Below are 18,491 nucleotides of genomic sequence, written 5' to 3' on the forward strand. Positions count from 1 at the left end.
TCAGTGGTACCAACAGACCACTCACGTTACGGTGTAATTTCCCTAAAGTAAATAGATGTCAATAACTTCAAAATAGTGGAAGGAATTTTGTCAAAGAGAACGAGAGAGAATTAGACACCAATGAAGAGATTTAACAAAAAATTGTTTAGCAGACTACACATTTCTCCTTGCAGGAATAAGCTTTAGTGATATAGATATCGACGAAAATGCATCGCATTTTTCGGAGAAAATGAAATTTGTATTCGTCAGGGCATTCTTAAAGAATAGTAGTGATTATATTTTAATATATCGGACTCGTATACGTACCAACAGAAATTTTATTCCACATTATCGAAGATCAGGTTTACTTGAAAGTAAACATGGCATCAGAGGGCGTCTGCAGGTGCATGTTTAGTTGTCCAAACAACCTGAGTTCAAATTAGAATTTCCCAAGAAGAGCGTGTTAGATAATCCTTGGAGAAATGGCAGATTACATATGAATTTTTTTTAAATATTATTACAAAAAACAGTTGTGAAAAATCAGAAGAACTGTTTAGAAGATTCGGAAACGAGAAGAATATTTTGGTATTGATAAAGTGAATATATGAATATGACAAAGTATGCAAGTTGTTTTTTTTATCTAAGTTTAAAGTGATATTTGGTTAAATAATTTTCCTTTGCGAAGCTTCAGTTGGGATGTTTTTAATAGGGTTTCTTTTGGTTAGCTTGAATCTAACTGAAACAAAAGATATCAAGTAGGACATCGGTCGTTTGGCTGACCAACGGTGATAACACCGATTAGGATTATAAAGATGAGATAAAGTTACAATCAAAATAAATAGCGGAATACTGAGGAACAAAATTAATTTGGGGGATTCAAATATGAGCAAAGCTGACATTTGAGCAGTGAAATAAATTTTCCAATTGATACAATCAAGTTTGAGTTACAAGGTAATACCAACACCAAGTTTTTTTTATTATTCATAATAAGGTTTGCAATTTTTATGGTTTTCATAATTTATTTTGGCGTATTTTTATAAATTAGTACTTTTAATGGGTTGTAGGTCACAGTTTAATTATTGTAAGTCTCCATATTGTCTAGTCGGATCTAATAATCACTTTATTCTCTATATCTACTTTTTGTACTCTAAGGTCATCATATTTTTATACAAGGCATAGAAACTTTAGTCAAATGTTTTGAAAAGTGTTTGGAAATAAAGGGAGAATAAATTGAAAAGTAATCATAGTTTTTTTGTATCTATGAATTTTTTTTCTATATTATAGGCTGAGAACACATAAGACGCGCAAGGTATTTTGAGGGGGAGATTACGGAATTTTTTTTTCCCTATTAAAATTTTCCACGTATTGGTAGTAACATCAGAAAAGACCCTATTTCCGCGATTTCTGAATGTATCAAAAATTACATAAATCTTCTAATTTCATATCGAAATGTACAATAATTTAATCAAAGTTCTTTTAGTCGTTAAGAAAATCCAGTCCCTGAAATCCATAAAAAGAGTTTTTCCACTTTTATTTTTTGTTAAAAAAGAAAATTGTGTAAAATGCGGTGTTGTCACTTAATTCTGAATAGAAGCAAAACTTATAAATTCATTTCATTTGTTGAAAATTTTTAAAAATTTTACTTGAGTTGTTTGCACTAAATGTATTAATGCAACGAATATAAACCAAAATGTAAATTCAAAATATTGAAATAAGTAGAAAAATTAGTTTCCTACTTCATCTACGTTATTAAAAATATCTTTTGTAATGGTAATTTTTCAGGTATTAGACATTAAACTGATTTGTGGTCAAAATACAAAAAATGTTTCTTTCTATAACTTTCTTTTTAGAATAATTATTCCATCGGTGATTTTGAATAGTTGAAAATAATTTCCTCAAATACCTAAGACATAATATTTCACTCCCTTAACTTTCTCTATTAGCAGAAACTTTCTTTTTACTATAGCCAAAGTGTTTTCTTATCTAGGTGATTTTCATTGGTTTCTTAAATCTCTATTATCACTTTATCTAACAAAGAGATCTTTGTGAACTCACGTTTTTTGTGATACTTTATAGGAAAGTGTTTTTGTGTGTCCTTCTCGATAAAAATTGATAAGGATAAACTTGGACGAACTTAGGGTATATCAAAAGAACAATGGTCCATAACTTATGAGTATTTCGTAAATTTCCATAACATTTAACAGTCAGATATAGACGAGGAATGTTTTCGAATATAAATACCTCCTACCTTGATACAAATTGAACGCTCAAAGCATAAACCGCGTCCATTCACAATTTATATTTCAAAGTAAAATCACCATAAAACCAAAAAAGTCCCTTCGCAAAAAATGTGTCCAACCAAATGTAATTAATTGGCAAAAAAACAAACAAACAAACGTCTCTAGCCCGTACCAAAACTTGACTTCTACTCGATTAAATTCGCGGGCGTACACCTCTTACGCCTCACTACCCGATAATTTATTGTGGTCCGATGAATTTTCGCCAAGAACCACGTGTTCTAATACGGTATTTGGTAAGAATCTATGTGCTTCACTGCCCGAAAGGATACAGAAGACTGGCTACAGCCTCATGTCACTCTCTTGTTCAAGGGTGATTTCATCCAAGGTACAACAGGGAGGAGTTATAACGTCCACGCCCAATTTTTGTTGTGAGAAGGGAGCCTCGCAAACGATAAACTTAAAACTCACTGATCGCCCTCAATACAAGAATCCTAATCTTCCAAACTGTGTCTATACTCGCTTTTATGTAACTTTATGTAAAGAAATATTTCTTCCTTTACTCATTTTAATAATAAGAAGAATGTTTTCAAACTAAAATTCATGCCATGGCTATTCGCTGTTTGTTCCCAGGTCTAATAATTTTCTGTTAAAGGTAATTTTCATTATAGAAAAAATGATAAGAAGAGATAAATTTTGAATGGGCGTATCTCGCGTTTTACTTTTGCCTGAGTGGTCGCGCTAATCTGGAGATTCCATTGGAGGGATTTTAGACGCCATTGTTCAGTTGTTTAAAGCGACGGCGCATGTTAGATCGACGCTTGCTTAGTTCGGCGTCGAATGGACACTGTCGTCGAGACGTCTGTTAGTGTGTATGAGTTTTTTGGGAAATTTCCTGTAGAGTTTTGGTGTTTTCAGTTTATTTTCACAGGTGAGATTTTACTGAGATTTTCTCGAAAGGAAAACCATAATTGGGGACTTGATGATTATGGATATAACGTGCTACCTTATGTGCCATAGTGATAAAAAATCTTTTGAACGAAGTGAAAGATAAGAATTTGTTTACTCATCTCAAATATCCTTCTTTAACTAAGTATATTGTAGGATGTTTAAATGACGAGCGATTTGTCATCAAAATATTGTCATCATAGCCTACGATACTCTATCGAAGATTACGGTGAATAATTATCACTATAACTTCAAACCTGAAATTGTTTTATGATGATCAAGATTCATGGGATTTTCCAAAATAGATACAGAGGCTTTAGTTCTCCGATTGCTCTATTTAGTTATACTTTTCCCGCATTTTGTCCAATTGTTCGATTATTTATTCATTATGTCCAAAGTTATCAACATCTTAAAACATGATTTTGAAACGCTTGCAACTAATCGATTAATTGCACCATCTATCTCATCTTCTTGTATGAAACGTTAACCACATAAATGCATCTTTGAGCTGAAGAATTACCAGAAACTACTGTCTGACTTAACAGCTGCAAGCACTTATTTTGTAGTGTACCAATTTGCTGTAATTATATTTGCTTTTCGTGAATCCACACACGGCTCTCCTGGCGGCTAGGAATACGATGAAATACTTACCATTATTTGACATTTCTAACGTTTCTCGAGCGAGTGGCACTAGATCTGCCTTTTGCAAATCTTTCAGTATATGTAGCTGTTGAGGAGTAATATTTTTTTTACTTAAATAGTTAAGATCAGTTAAGATTGGATTCTAGCACGAAGAGTTGTCTCAATCTGTAGTTAAGATCTTGCTTAATGACTTTCCTAATGGTTCTAACAGTGTCTGGGTACAAGACGTACCAGGACGTGTCTCAGCGCGTTGCAGTCTTTCAAGACTTTGTTCTTCACTAAATCATAAAAGATCTAAGCATTATTTATTTCGTGATAGATTTGTATCTTTAACTGTTGAAAAATTATGTCTTCATAAACCATATCAGCAATTCTTGTTGTACGAGTACAAAAATCAATTTATGTAACTTCCAGAAGCTAGATTTATATATCTTTAGATACGATCAAATTTATCTACACTGATAGTAAACATGAATCCAACTTTATACAATTTATACTGTTCTATGTACAAAAATATCTAATTAGACTCTTCTGTATCAGCTGCCAATTTTGAAAATTTCGACATTTTCAGTCATCGAGTAGTTTCCTAAATGGTCTAGCGTGTTGCTTTTATTTAATAGAGTATCTTCATTTTTATTATACTTATTTTAAATATTGCCAGCATTTTGTTTTCCTTTTTACGTTCATATTTGATGTATCAAACAATATTTTACTTTATTTTAATATTTACCAGAAAAAAATACGCAGAAATGTTAATTCAACGATAATTGTAGACTAACTTTAAAACTACTATAATTTTGTTATGAAAAGTGATGTGAAACTATTTAATCGAAATCATAACAAAATTAATGATGAATATATTTCCAAATGACGTCGTGGTCATATTTTTCTTCTATAATACGATGTCTGGCTATTAAATAACGAGACAGGTTACGCAAAAGGGTTTTATTTTAAAGAATTGTCTACATTGGAATGCTTCCCTCACCACAAACCTTTCCATAAGTTTTTTCCATTGATCAAAGCAGTGCTGGAAGTCATCTTTGGTGAGGGCCTGTCCCTTTCAAAGCAAATTCAAGAAAATCTAAGCAGACACTTTGACGCAAAAGCTTTTGGTGAGGAGTCGGATTTTTTGGCACCAACTTCACACAGACTTTTTTCATGTGTAATTACTCGTGTAAAATTTTTCTAACCGTTTCTTTATCGGCATTTGCAGCCTCGACAATTATCCGGATACTCATTCCACGATCTGCGCGCACAATTTGATTGATTTTGGTCACTGTTTCTGAAGTTGAAACAGTCACAAGGCGACCTGGGCGCTGTTCATCTTCAGTGCTCTCTCGGCCTTCACCAAAGCGCTAACACCACTCAAAAACACGCGCACGAGATAGAGAATTGTCCCCATAGGTCTCTTGCAACAATTTATAGCACTCAGCTGGAGTTTTTTCCAATTTAACGAGAAGTTTGAAATTGGTTTTCGGTACGAGAAAAAAAACACGTTCGTTTCAAACCGCTACTGCACAAATACTATAATAGTGACGCAAACGTGTTTTGGGACGTTCATAAACAAGATATATAAATACCCAACACCGTTAGGGCGCCCTCTAGGCACGCAGTCTCGTTATTTAATAGCCAGACCTCGTATATCTACCATTAAGGAATCGAATGACTTCTCGCTTTTTTGTATTTGTTTAGATAATTGTTTCCGAATTATTTGTGATTTATATACTGAAAAATACTTTAGGTGCAATAATCAACTAAAACAATTTTTGTAGATGTTATTTTTATCAATTTTTTGTAATCAATTTGAATTTGTAAAAAGTCAAGATTGTTTGGCGTCTGTTTTTTGATAATTAGTATCGTACTGCAACAAAAAAAATTAGTAGTGATGAAATCTAAACTGAAATTCACCGCGTGTGTGCCGAGCTCGTTGCCGAGGCCGACACTGCTGATTCATTAGAGATCAAACAGCGACATTGTTTCTGCTGCCTCAGAAATAAAAACAACAGAATTATATTGCATACACTAGATTTATTGAATGGTGTAAATTGAAAAAACTTGAAAGAAAGTTTAGAGAAACTATTTTTTTGGCTTTTTTTCGAGGAATAATTGATGGTATAGGAAACTTCAACAATGTGGTCCAACCATTCCGTCACAAATCACAAATTACTCCCATTTCTGAAGCGATAAAATCTGGGGTATCATGCGAAGAAATTAAAAATTTTCTCAAGGGAATAAATCCATAAATTTTCAAATCAAGCTCTATCTACAGAGTACTTGATGATGAAAATGACAAAATTGTTGATGTATAAATGTTGGATGAAATCCAAAAATTTAAGATACGTTAACAATAAATGTAACAACCAATTGGAATAAACACGTTTGGTAAGACATTACTCGTATTTAAAATTATCCGATGCGGAATTCTCTACTGCTTTCGAAGATCGTCAGCGTCTTTACTTCACGAGCGGGTCTGACGACGATTAAACGACATGGAGATTGGAGATACTCAACGGTCACTGAGGGCTACGTTGAGAACTCCATTGGAAATAAAAATAAAATGAGTGATGAGTTTCATGTTGTATCGGCAGCTGCAAGATCTTCAAATAGTTATAAACAACATTTTGAACTGGTACCATATTCTTCTTCTTATTTATTCTTAAGGTATCATGATCTGTTAGCTTTGCAGGTTCCTCTGTATCAATTTCTGGGAGGTGGACTGCCAGCTGCCCATCCATCTCTTAGATGGTCGTCCAGGTTCTCTTTTCCCTTTGTTTTTCCTTCAAGTACGATGTGTGGCAGTCTACTCTCTTCTTCATTCTTCATTCTTCTCACATGAGCGTACCAGTATTTTTTTCTTTATCTCCTTGGCTTACGATGTCTTGCACACCAGCTTGTTCCCCGATGTCAGTGTTCCTGATTCGATCTACTCTTGTTTTTCCCACTATAGTCCTGAGCGCTTTCATTTCTGCTACCCGAGGTATATTTTTCGTTTTGTTTGTTTCCTCTCTGGTTTCTATTCCGTATGTTATGATTGGTCTGATAAAAGTCTTATAGATCCCAACCTTTCTATCCTCAAGCAGCGCGATATGGTAGCAAGATCGGATCCAAAGTCTTGACAAAGGGAGGTCATTAGTATTAGGACATGGCATTTTAAGCTTTTTACCCACAAAATATAAGTTAATTACGTTGTTTTTGACATCATATTGATTTTATGCAATTTTTACTTTAAACCTCAATTCCTCCTCCACTTTGAAACAAAAAACAAAAGTTAATTAATCAGGGTTTAGGGGGGAGTCATTATCAGTGGGTCGTGATAACTCGACAAGATGGCTTAAGAAATCCGTTATCTTTGCAAGGAGTCTGCATAAGCAAATTCTCTAATTGTTGTGTTAATATTACTTTACAAAAATAAGAGTATGTTATTAAAACAAGTCAATTAATTTTGCAGGAGGGATGAAAAACCTGCATAAAGTGCCATACACCAATTATGTAAACTGATCTTTTTTTAACCAATAATAACAGTTGGTTATGACTTGTTTAAGATAATTTCTAATAAAAAATGTAATTATAAACTATATGGCCAGGCATAAAAGGTTTTGAACCAAATTAACAAGACATTCTAGAGACTTTATTTGTTTTCAATTATGACTACATTCTAATCATAATTAAAAGAAGTAAAGAAGAAACACTTTAAAACTTAATCTTCTTCAAACGGTAGATGATAGTCCGCAGGTATTACTTCCTTCAGTTGCTGTAAATGGTCGTATTTACATTTTTTAATCGGCAGGGAATTTTGATAGAGAAGAATTATAGAACTAACCTCATCACTTGTTCGACTTAGTCTTTTTTCGAATGCCACAAAATCTTCATCAAAATTCAGTTTGTAGTATAGTTTTCCATCTGTACAGCACATAAATCATTATCACTAGAATCTCCTGTTTTATATCGAGGACCAATGGAAGTGGGAATTCTAGTGCCGAAAAATCTATGATTTGAATAATTAACTTGATAGGGTCGAGTATTTAAGCGAGCTGATTTACAAGCAGCAATATAACCAGCAGGCGAATAGATAATTCTTTATTACGGATTCTTCGCTCAATTGTGGAATCCATACTGTCACATTCCATCTAGGTATGTCCACTTACCAAGTACTTCTGAGTAATAATTATGCCCTTGTTTAACGATAGATCCCGATTCAACAATATACAAAATAATTTCTTCCATTTCTGATACATTGGATTCGATGAAATTGTACAAATTTGTTGCAAATTCATTTGAAATCACTTTTTCTTCAGTTTCCTGCCATAAAAAGCAATACGCATGCATTATTTCTTATAAAATTATACAAGGTAAAGCTGTGGACCACTATTTTTTTGTATTATATTTTTGATCCCTTATTATGAAGTACCTACTGATTGAAAATCTATTATGAAAAAATTGGCATTACTTTTGTCTAAAGACTTTTCATCACGTGCTCGATTTTTTTAAATAACCTGTCGACATTTTCAGCCTTATGGGACACAAAAGTCACATAGATCTTTTTTTGGAGAATATAAATCTAGATTATTTGAAGCAAACTCTCCATTAAAAGTTTTTAAGGAAAGAGACTTAATGTTCTTATCTGCGCAGTACTCAACATAATTCCTGTACTCCAAATACTTCTTAATCGATGAAACTGTACAATAGTGATATTCCATTTTTGGTAATTCCATCAAAAACTTCCTTAACTGAGTTCAACGGAATAATTGTCATTCCTATTGATTTAATTTTTTTTTCTAGAGCATCATTATTAGTAATTAATTCATTAGTTTCCAAGAATGCTGAAATTGAGGTACTATCTATTCCAGAGGAAGATAATCTACCATTAGTTCCTTTTGAATTTGGAACTAGAGATACTAAATTTCTTCTTAAACCCCCGTACATCTTGAGAACAAAAAAAGTTTAATGTTAAAATAATAAAATCATATCACAAATTAAATTGAAAAATGCAGACACTTAGACTGAGTAATTCCACGAAATGCCATGACATAGAAGATTTTTCGATTGTCCTATAAATATCGATATAACCAATTTAAGAGTAAGGAGATTTGAAGGGTGTTGAATAAGGATATTTTGAATCCATCTGTATCAGAACTATATATTTGTAGATTACTAGACGAAGGTTACTGTGGCCCTTTTATACATTATTATTATGCAAAAACCGATAAAAAATTATGTATTTTTCTTGTTCCATAAACTGTCATATTATTGAAATTGCAACAAGATTTTTTATTTTTAATATACGACTCTATTAAATATTATCTTTATCCTAATCAAAAAATCCAACAACGACGTCTTTATTCGCTTGTGTCGATTGTTTTTTTTTATCTTTTCGTAGAGCCCAATGTGCGGTGGATAACAAGACAGAAACGAATGACATGTGAAACGATATCATCCCATTTGGTCATCACGGAAAGTTGCCGGCGCGGGTATGACCAATGTGATGTGTATGTTTTCAATTACATTAATTAATTAGTAAAGATCAATCTCAAGAGATAGTATTTTCGTTTTTCGCGGCTTTCCTTTGCTCCATTCATTATAATGTTTGAATTATTCCTTGTAATATAAGAACTGTATATTGGATCGGTCTTACACTATAAAAACTAACGTACATCATATATCTTAGTGTTAGGTCATAATTCAACAACGTTGCCAGATTTTAAAAGTGAATTAATGAATAATGTTGCAATTGTTTTTTCTGAATATATATTGGCCTAAAGATTTCAGATCTGGATTGTTTTTTACAGGCTACATAATTTTTTTAAATGAGTATTATATTGTAATTTCAAATTAAATTTTATTTACATAACAATCTAATGAAATTTTATTTTATTTGGCAGTATATTCCAATTATGAAATGTAGACAGAAGAAGAACAATCTGTGTATGAAAAATGTCCGTCGAAATATGTAAAATAAAGGTGGCGCCACATTAGCATCAGGATAAATTTCTTTTAGGTTATATTCTCTACATTATTTTGTACAATTCCTTTTGAAATTCTCGTGGATAAACTATGATATTAAATTCATTAATTCGGCATACTTCAATTAATTTACAATTGCTGTATTCATACCAAATCATACATCAGCGCTATTCTGGAAGGTATTAAGACATTCTACCTGAATGAAAGTGTTAAAAATAAGATTAGTCTTCATTAACATTAACATTCAGTCTTCATTAATAATAAACAATAACAATGATAAGATCATTTGATAGAAATACAAAAAGAATATTCTATTTATATATTTTTATAAAGACTTAAAGAAAAGTCGAAAGTCCATTGTATTTATCTTTCAAAAATTATTTAAAAAAACTAATTTTGAAACAGAAGTAATAAGAAATTAAAGATATTTATACAAAACTTAACAGAATGAAAGATATATTTATACTAAAGTCTGATTGCTTCAATTCATAAATTAGGTTTCCTTTGACCTAATTCTATAATCTTTTGTCATAATTGTCACAAATTTGTCATATTAATGTATATGGCGGCATATATTTTGAAATTTTAAGGAATACGAGTGAAAAATAATCGATTATTTTCGATTGCTCGAGGAGTATTCTTTACGATTATATGATGAATGATGATATTACCAAGAATATAAATTATCTATCCACCGTAATTTCATCACGAAATATATAATCAATTTAAAACAATTATTCCAAAACGTTTCTAGTTTTACTAAAACTAATACTATTTTATTTACCTAATTAGATGTTATATTTGTTCAATATGGGTCAAAATCTACAAACTATTATGCCAAAAAATTATCGTCAATATTTTTGAGGAATAATATCACTAAATTCCGGATTTGCTTGAGTTTTGAATGATGCTAGCTCTGGTTAATAGAGGAAATTAATACAAACAGAAATCCACTCCCAACATCTCTTCTGATAAGTTCGGCAGTAGGTATTCTCTTCTTCTCCTGCTCCTTCTTACTTTAATAGGTACAGTGGAAGGTCCCGGATATCCTATAAAAGCCATTAAACAGTATATCCGTTGGCTAAAGCTATCCCTCCACGAAATCCTTCCAATCCTCAGATTTATAAGACCTCTAATAAATAATCACTTTTATTTTTTGTTTTTTCTCCTATTTGTCTTTACTGCTAGTTTTAGTACTCGTCTTTGGATACCTAGCGTGGTATTTTCTAATTTTGTACGTCGACTTCCTCAGTCGGTTTTTCAGGTCTTCAAATCTGGAGGTTTTCTTCAAGATATCTCCTATCTTCTTTCGGTCCTCATGTACCAAGGGGCATTCACTGCTTGTTATTTTGCTGGGCTTGGAGATTTCTTTGGAGGCATGTGGATAAGTCTCGTCTTCCAATGAGTCCTACTAGTCTTGCTATTCCATTTTTCGTCTTGTTCACTAGAAAGTAAGCGCTAGAGATGGAAGGACAAGGAACTTATTGTGATCATTTAGGCACGCACAAATGAGTTATGTATACGATTTATTGTAATCATTATCAAAAATTACGAATAAAGCAATATTCGCAATCAATTTGGGGTCAATACAAATTTCTCGTATTTCCTCGTGTTTTACGAAAACATAAAATACTGCCAGTAAATTTTATTTCGTATTTATTAAGAAAATATACTAACAACAACATATTTTTCGATTAAACTAAAAACACCCTGTGAATAACGAATAATAAAGATAAGCCCTGTCCCAATCCGAATATCTGTGTAAAGGGCGGCACCTTTATGAACTAGATAAGTAACTGTAAAGCACTAGGTGATCCATTGTAGTTATTATGTTGAAAGTAATTGCTAGTTTTGGTATACAACCACACACCGCCCCTAAGTGCATCCCTTATGAAGTTATTACTATTCTTTTGCGGCATGAACGAGTGTACGTTTCATCTTTGTTTTCGATGGTTTTATTTGTTTGGGCCGAGAAGAGGAAGATGTTTTATAGATCAATAGGTAACGACTTTGTAGGTATTCAGATGCCAGGTGATAGACGTGTTGGTATTTATAAGGGTGAATAGATATATGTGTTTTTAAAAATGTCAAAAAATAGTATGGAATATAACGTATAAATAACTCTTGATAGAGTAGAACAGAATTTACAAAAATAATCTTATATAATCTCTAATAAACGATTTTATTAAATGTTATAAATATTGTAAATTCGGCCAAGAAGTTTCACAGGTTAGATTAGGTTTCAATTCGTAGAATCGGTCGCTTGGTTTTATGCTGTATAAATAATTTGTTAATTACATTATGTACACAATGTTTAGTTTCTGTATGTTATTTTCAAACTCTTTAATTTTCTTTGTATATGTATGAATTTGTACATTTCTGAAAATATATGTTTTTTTTTGGTTTTGAAACAGTACCCCAAAATCTGGCCGATTTTACATGGACAAATATTGCATCCCAAATTTATCTTACTACACAAAAAAATTATCTATCTGGCTGAATTTACCACTGCTCTTTTTGCTTCTTTTTGTGCCTATGTTTGCGTCCCATACTCTTCACTTGAATCTCCTATTCTTTATAAATAATCCCACTAAATTAACTGTCTCTGCCCAATGAATTCCATAAGTAACATCCAGACCTTTGCGTATTTGGAACCAAAAATATTCAATCTGTGCAACTTGCAACGCACTTATTTGTCTACCAATGAGAATTCATGTTTCACAGTCTTTAAGTCAATGTTTTATCAACATTTAGGTTCGTTTTTCTTGAGACTTCTTTTCTATTGATCAAGTTTATGCTGTGATTTGTTTCAAGACGTTTTTAATTCTCTTATTAATCTGTATGTCTGCATTGCTTGTGTTTTCTGCTTCTATTCCAAGGTATTTAAATGTGCTAACCCGATCACTTCCCTATTCCTTTTCTTCTAAATTTAATGATCGTTGTTTGTGTTATAAGTACAGTTTTTTATAAAGGAGAATGTCGAAAACCGGACGGACCCCTGTTTTGTTTTTGTATTAAAATAAAATAGAAAATAATGATAAATTATGTTTTAAAATCATCTAATATTTACTTTTTCATCTTAAGCATCATTTAACTTCTACTTTAAATAATCTAATTCAATATTAGTACAAAAAAATTATTTTGCTAAACCTTAGACTTTCTCAATTTGTGATATGGTTGCCGAAACCGGACCCCTTGACAAAATAACAACAAAAAATTTTAAAATGGTATTAAATCAAAGAATACTCATTCTAATTTCAAATATAATTATAATTTAACAATCACAAAACAATATAATTCAATAAGATGAAAATTTCAATCTCAGAAAATTGGCCCACAGTGACCACATAACGTACATAACCCAACGCTCCCCTTTAGAATCCTCCGAAAATTTTCTTTAACAAAAATGTACCATGCGTCAACATCTTTGGATGGGGAAACTCTCGGGAGATACTCCAAAACTGCTACGTCAACATTATAAATTCTATCTGGCGTGAACTTTCCTTTCTCATAAACGTCTTCCAGAAGATCATAAAATTTCTCTGTATTTCCTTTGCTAAACCCAAGAGCCCTGCTATACGAAGTTCCAGTAGTTTTCCTTTCCGATAGTTTTGATTTGTGCCGTTTTAGAGAAAGACTAACGCATTTTTCCCAGCAATATCGTCCTTGAATATTGTGTTCGATGCTATTTCTTTCTGCCAACTGTACTGTCATTCTTCGTAATTCATTACCAGCAAGCTCTTGTTCAAGATCATTACCCAAAACTGTAGGTCTGCCTCGTTTTGTTTTTGCTGCCTCTTTAGGTGTACCGTATTCCATGTTGGACAACCTCATGAGAGTTGTTTTCGGAACATTAAAATTTTTACTGGCCATCTGCTTCAATTGCTTTCTTTATTTTAGAAGGACTCCACTTTCTTTGATCAGTTTTTCCCATTATCCTTTTGAAATCTGAAACGAAATTTCAAAAGAATAAGCGTGGGTACAGATTCAGGAGACTTTGAACATGATGATGATGACGTTACGTTGTTACTTTTTGATGATATACATTAAACTTAAAACTTACAACCATGTAATGGTGAACTGATAAGCAACAGGTGAAGTGGGCTCCACTACATTGTGGTAGATGCCTAAACTTCTGTTTACAGTTGAATAGGACAATGTTCAAGAGAATGCATTATCAGAAGACCAGGGGTCCACTTTAGGGGTCCGATTTAGGGTACTTTCCTCTACATTTATTCTCATACCGAACTGCTGCGATGTATGGTTGCAGATGACAAAATTTTTCTATAGATCTTGAAAGTTTTCTGCAATAAAGGCTATATCGTCAGATATTTTTCCTGCTTGTAGGTTCCTATATTCAACGCACATTATCTTTGAGTTCGTTGAACAGATAATTATTATATCATCTATAGATTTATTGAAATCAAAGCAAGCAAAACTCCATCTATGGTTAAAAAAGCGTCTGATGCTAGATTTTTATTAATTACATTGTTGATATTTTATTTATATGAACATGATTGCAAGTCAACACATATATGCCATTTCTCTCCAAACTTTCTCATATTTCAGCCTTCGATACTTTGTCAAAATCTTTCTCCATGTTAATAAATCCAAATAATGGTTCTGTATCTCGACGAACAGCTTTGTATATAAGTAAAAAACGTCTATCTTTGAGAAATCCGCTTCCTGCTTCATTTCTCAATTTATTTCGTACACTTTCATCGTACACTAAACTAAAGTTATTTCTTTCTAGTTATTATTTTCTATCTTGAAAATTGATGGTAACAACGATACTTCCTAGTCTTTTGGTATCTTTGTAAATCTTTTTAAATAAGTCTAAATCTATCCTCCCCATAGCTTTTATCATTTCGGGTGTTATTCCATCGCATTCAGCAGCTTTTTCATTTTTTAATCATTTAATCATTTCGAAAACTTCTTCTTTCGTTATCCTTGCTTCTTTTTTATCGTCGTAAGTTTATTTCCTCATAATAAAAGAAAAATAACTGAATATAAAAATGAAACAAAGAATTGAGCACAAAACTAAAATTTATAGAAACTATTTGAGAAAAACAGAACGGGGTGGAATTAGCAAAGAAAAATAATGAAATAAATGAACAGTTGATGAGAAACTGAATGAATAATGTCCAGGAAAACAATGGAGACATAAAAAAACAGGAAACAGCGAAAGACAATTAAGAACAAGACATGGAGTCCTAATTAGACGCCTAAATTAGCAGAAGAGTAAAACTAGAACATTAATAATATAAAATAATTCTGTATTTATTAATATTCGAATTTATAACAAAAATCGACTGCTTACTACTTTTAATTAGATATTAATTTTATATCATAAAACAAATGTATTCCATCATATAAATTCCTTGTTTAGATAACGATTGCTATAATTAAAAATGTAATAATCCACACCTATGAAAATATAAGGCGAATTTTCCATGAAAACTCTCTCATTAATTCCATCAAGATTGAACGTTATCTAACATCGACAAAAAATTTATCATATGGGTAAAACCCAAATGTTCCTTTATTCATGAATTGCCTTTATATTGTTACGAAGGATAAAATCGCCCTATTCATTAAGTCCAATAGAAAATGATTCGTTACAAATAACGTAAACACTAAGGGAGATACTGCCAACAGCTTCAAAGGGAGCTTAATCTAGATACACAAAAAGGGGTTGCGCGAATGTAATGTATTCGTTATATTATATAAGTTGAAATAAAGGGAAGTAACTGAATTAGAACAAACAGCTTTATTAAAAATTGCTACTTGAGCTATATATTCTCTTGATTTCATTTTTTGCTTCTTCTTTTAGTATGGCTATTGTTGGGCGAGGAAACCTCAATATAAACGTAAATGAATGCTGCCTGTTTTAGGCCACATCAAAAAAGTATTCGATTGCCGAATCAGAATTATATATCACCAGCACGCAAATTAAAGACATTAAATTATACTTTCACGCACAAAATGTTTTTAGAAATATATTTTAAGATATGAAGTAGTTTCTAGACTGGAAATATTAATTTAGTGAAAACAATGTACAAAAAGTGAATAATGTCCTAATCTAGAGATAAGAAAATGTTTTCCTTCTTCTCCAATAGTCAATTTACGTTTATCTGCTGGGTAACGCATGTAGGAGCCCCCAGACTTGAACGACGGGGCTTAACTTGGGCCAAACGCAGGGAAATCCGGCCTTGGCACACCAATAATGGCCCAAACCTGGTTGAAGTACTGGGTAATTTAGCCCCGGCCATTCTATATCAGCCAAGCTTGGCCGAACTCTATTAAACCTTACCTAGGCCATCCCATTTTCACCCAAGCTAGGGCCAGAGCTGTACATACTTGACCTAAGTCTGGGCCTATACTGGGCCCATCGTAAATTCCTATATAGGGAATTAGCTTCAAAGTAATTATACATACAAATATAGTGATCAATACATTAAACAAGTAATTTACAACAAAGTAATGCGGACCGATTTTGGATGTTGTTGTAGATACTATATTGGGTCCACCGTATTTTTGGTAATGAGAATTAATATTTAACCGAGAGAATAACTGTCGTATTTACTTTGTATCATATGTTCAGTATTTATACTATTTCTATAACGTCACGCAATATGGCGGCCTCACTGAAATGTTTAAACTACCTACAAAACTTTTGAATTTTCAATAATTTTTTCTCCATAAATATTCATCAAAGAATTAGAACAAAATCATAATTAAAGTTGAATATAAACTATTCAAAACTATTTTTTCTCAAACCATGCAAGTATCAATGTTGATAAATCCCACCATTACGCCATGTAATAAATTTTCAAAGTGTTCTGGATGATACGATCCCATGAGAAATACCATTACGCGCATATAGTAACAGCTAGCAATATCGGGAAAGCTGGTACGCTGATTTTTGGATACTCGTGACTTACTTGGCTGCTGAAGAATATTTGAGTACCAGCTGTACACTTTTGATTATTTACAGAGTAATTTTTCTCATAATTATATATTGCTAGTTATAATAGTTTCTTACTGCATAAGACAAAAGTACTAGATACTTTTCCATGACATGCATACAACAAAACCATGATGATATTGTTGAAGAGTGCAAAATAAGCTAGCGCAATTCAAATTTATCGTTGATCGTGTCAAATGACACGTCCTGGATTTATTGAGGTCCAAACAAGGTGTTGGTTGTGTTTGGAACAAAAATTCTGTTTTAGATTCTGATTATTCTTCTGACATTTTGACGATTTTACCTTGGTCTTAGCTCAAAGGAGTAAGAGCATTTAAAGTATCTTTGCAGCAATACAAACATTTCCTTTTTTCTCATGTCTCTAAACTCTGTCGGGTTTCCTTCTAACAGAGTTTTCACACTCAGGTACAAAACGATACCTATAGGATGATTTTTTTACTTTTTTAATAACTTTTATCGATATTATAGCCTATAAAGTAACTGTTACACTTGAGCAAATACTGGACGTCGCAATTGACGTTATCTAAAGTCCAAGAAAAATAGCGGCGTTCAAAACAAGCCAAATTAAACCGATACTTTATATACCTAAAATAATTTATCAACAAAATATTATATATGAATTTGAATAAAATCTTTGTCAACTAGATTATGAGAGTTCTCTTAGTGGGATTGTGACAAAATTAAACACCGAAGTGTACTAACTGTAATATATTTCCGAGCTTTCGAATACTTAATTCTAGTTGATTCTATTAAAAAACATTAAATTCATCAATGATTGTTATCAAGTAACGAAAGTATGTATTTGGGCAAAAAATATTCATTCTGTGTAGCAATACTGAGGATTCACTTACAAACAAACAAGCAACGAAATGAAGAAACAAATCAATGTAAAATATGGCTTAAAACAATTTCGTTGATTCTTTGACGGTAATAGGGTGGATGTTTAAAGACTTCTATCACGTAAAAATTCAATTTTTTCTTGTATAGCAACATAAGCCTGCGTATATCGACTAATTCAAAAAGTACAGGTTAATATTTTGAGGTGTACCAGTTTGCTGTAACTGCCCGGCTGGACTTGAGGGTCGACTTTGCTACGGAAAAAACATGCGTGTCTATTTAACTTTCTTGTTAGAACTTTTCTTTTTCTCCAATATAAGTGTCACATATTTCGATGTCAAATCGTATGTACCACTATTTTATTTACTGTAATAAAAATGGTTTATCTACAGTCAGAACTTACTACTCAAGTATGATAATATAGAAAAATGCAGTGTTGCTTGTTCTAGCTTCAGTTTACTGAAAAGCCGTTTAGGAAAACTGAAGACACAACTACAGAGAAAAAAGAAAATATACTGAAAAGTATAAACGCCAAATATAATATTATTTCCAGGAAAATCTATTGACAGTATTCTTACAACAATTTATAATATTTTCAAAGAGTATAGAAGATTTTTTATGTTGTACTTTATATTTTTTTTAAATCTGAGGCTTAATGTTGAAAGGTATTAAAATGATTAAATGCTATTTATTCCCTTCCATACTTCTTTATATTTTTATTGATAAATTATCTGAATTACACATTATAGATAACTAAAATAAACAATAAATAATCGAAAAGTAAGTGTATCAATTTTTTTGTAACCTTTTCCAGTAGCTTTCCCACATGCAGTATCTTTGAACGGATCCTATAGTAAGAGGGTGTCGCCCTCTGTAGGAGGCTAATCTTCATTACGCAA

The 18,491-nt window shown here is 32.1% G+C and overlaps 1 protein-coding gene and 1 long non-coding RNA gene across 2 annotated transcripts in view; one reads left to right on the forward strand and one right to left on the reverse strand.

Annotated features, from left to right (window-relative positions):
• The window catches only part of LOC130448355 (paired box protein Pax-6), a 94,685-nt gene extending 92,129 nt beyond the window's left edge, over positions 1-2,556 (reverse strand). The window contains exon 1 of the mRNA XM_056785684.1: positions 2,228-2,556. The gene's annotated coding sequence lies outside the window, so the exon portion shown is untranslated. The remainder of the gene's footprint in view (positions 1-2,227) is intronic.
• Positions 2,557-3,062: 506 nt separating this feature from the next.
• Positions 3,063-12,661, forward strand: LOC130447678 (uncharacterized). Its single transcript, XR_008910275.1, has 2 exons — positions 3,063-3,147; positions 9,184-12,661. It is a non-coding gene; the product is annotated as an uncharacterized LOC130447678 (long non-coding RNA).
• The last annotated feature ends 5,830 nt before the right edge of the window (positions 12,662-18,491 follow it).

The sequence above is a fragment of the Diorhabda sublineata genome, chromosome 8, assembly GCF_026230105.1.
Source record: "Diorhabda sublineata isolate icDioSubl1.1 chromosome 8, icDioSubl1.1, whole genome shotgun sequence".
In the NCBI taxonomy this organism is placed as follows: domain Eukaryota; kingdom Metazoa; phylum Arthropoda; class Insecta; order Coleoptera; family Chrysomelidae; genus Diorhabda; species Diorhabda sublineata.